The sequence below is a fragment of the Nematolebias whitei genome, chromosome 10, assembly GCF_014905685.2.
Source record: "Nematolebias whitei isolate Nwh7 chromosome 10, NemWhi1, whole genome shotgun sequence".
NCBI lineage: Eukaryota > Metazoa > Chordata > Actinopteri > Cyprinodontiformes > Rivulidae > Nematolebias > Nematolebias whitei.
Window position 1 is genome coordinate 5219573 of NC_056507.1, and position 2410 is coordinate 5221982.

A 2410-nucleotide genomic window follows, 5' to 3' on the forward strand; every position below is an offset into this window, starting at 1 on the left:
AAAAACATCATCATCATCAGGACTATGGCCCATCTGAAAGTGCTTCGTGGACAAATCTCAGCGTCTCGACATCAAATGCATGTGTTGTGTTTATAAATGTGTTTGCTGGTAGAGTTTTTTGATGCCTCAAAAACCGTGTCCTGATAAAACAAGATGCGAAGAGATCTTTTTTGTAATACCACTATCCATCCTCATGGCCTCTTTCTAAAAAGTATTCTGATAAAGTAGAAGAGGCCACGCTCTTGTAGCAGCATCACCGTGCACTCCGCCCATGTTTCGGACGACTACGATCATAATCTAACTGTATCTCGGTACAATGATAATGAAGCTTGTTCTGATTTCTTCGAGCACATTTCCCTGCCTCTTGGTTTTCTTACAAATTGTTGTAAGAAAACGAGTAAATAAAGTAACAAGTTGTTTTATTTATAGGTCCTTATAGGCCCATGTATATATTTATTTTCTTTTTTGCTTCACTAGCACAAATCAGAAATTTCTAATCCTCTTTTCATTTACTTATTGTCGTCAGTATTAATCCTGAGAAACCTTTCTTGGGATTAAATCTATTGTAATATCGCCTCTTAAAAACTTCTGTAGCTAAAAGCCTGAAGAAAGTGTTTGTCATGAAGGATTAAGGTTTGGCACCCCTCTGCAGAGAGGGTCATCTTGTGTATGGAGGAGGCTGCTGAAGGCAGAGAAGCTGAGTCAGTGTTTGGTGGTACGAGAGCTGAACGAACAAACCTTCGTCTCTTTTTGTGTTTGTGTCAGGCGAGCTAAAGTATTAGACATCCAGACATGGTGACATCAGCTTTTGGCTTCTGGTGAGTTGGCTGTCTCCGTCTCCCCAGTCACCTACCGCCACCTAGAAGAAGCCAATTACATCTGGGGGTGTCACCATGGCAACGCACAGGAGCAACAGGGGAAGGCATGAGTCATCATTATTGTTGAAAAAGATATAAAATGGAGTGGAGGAGGAAGGTTGGAGGTAAGACACGAAGGGAGGGGACGACGTAATCAGGATGAAGGACGTAAAGGGGCGATACTCCTGTTCTTATACTTTCTGTTTTATGATAAAAGGTTGAGACAAAACAAAACTGAAATCAGGGACAGGTTTCAAAGAGAAACACCACAGGAGGCAGGAAGAAAAGAGACGAACCAAGAAGACGTGAAGGAACTGAAAACAAGACGAGGAAGAAACCGAGTCTGATTTACTAAAAATCAGCAGTGTCTTGCTTTGGTTCCAACGTTTGCTTCATCCATCCCACTTTTTGCTCTTTCGAACAGAAAATAAAAAATGGTGTGCTGGTGCAAAACATTGACATTTATTATAATACATCAAACGTCTTCACAGTTGGAGCCAGCAGGATCCGGTTCATGGGAACTTGTGGGGCTTTGAGTCCTGCCTTCTTCCCACAATCATAATCAGTTATTAAATGTAAAAACATGAAAAAAGTATTGGGTTTGTTTTGTTAGAGGTGCAAAGTCCCATTTGTTTACGAGGGCACGACTTAAAACTACTGGTCGGATCATCTGGTACGTCTAACGGCCTCAACTCTCAGGATCTTCTGTTGCGTCCAGCTCTAAGAAATATCTACGGTGCAAACCTTCTTCTTTCAGGGAGCTGCCGTCTGGGGCGCCCGGGGGAGCCGATGGTGGGGGTTAAGGGCCTTGCTCAAGGGCCCAAGGTGGGGCAAATGAGGGTGGAGGCAGGTGTGGGTGCATCACAGTGGTGTAGTCTACATTTTTGAAGCGGGTATACTGTGCTTAGAAACCAAAGTACACCGGTTAGTCCAATGTAATTGTTGATTTATTCAAATTTTTAAGCCTATTGATCATCTGTTTGGATCATCGGCCGCGTGCATCCACTGACTGCAACGGCTGAATGTCCCTTTGGGCTTTGACGGATCGCTGGCTGTATAGTCCATCTGAAGCTGGACTGAACTTTCATTTTACCTTTTTTAAGGCCGGTCAGCGCACGGTCAAATAGCCGCGTGGGGCTGGTGATTGTATGGCAAGCCATGTTGCCATATAATTGGATCATCAGCCGCAAGCGTCCGCTGATGCATTCAAGAGCCCAACACCGCCCCGCCCATCCAGCACATTATTATGGCCTGACCCAATGACAGCTCTACCCTAGGTGAGAGAGAGAGTGAATGGTCGTTTGTCTCGTTTGTCTCCATGCATCCCTGTGATGGACTGGAGACCTGTCCAAGGTGTCCCCCACCTCTTGCACAGTGACTGTTGGGTGTGGACACCAGTGAGACCTGCAACCCAGAAAGGAAGAAGCGGGTAAAGATGATGGATGGATGGACTTGTTAAAGCTGGACCCTGCTCTTCCAAAACCAAACATCTCACTGGCTGGTGACAAGCAGCATATTAAATATGGCAGGTGATAAGCAGCATATTAAATATG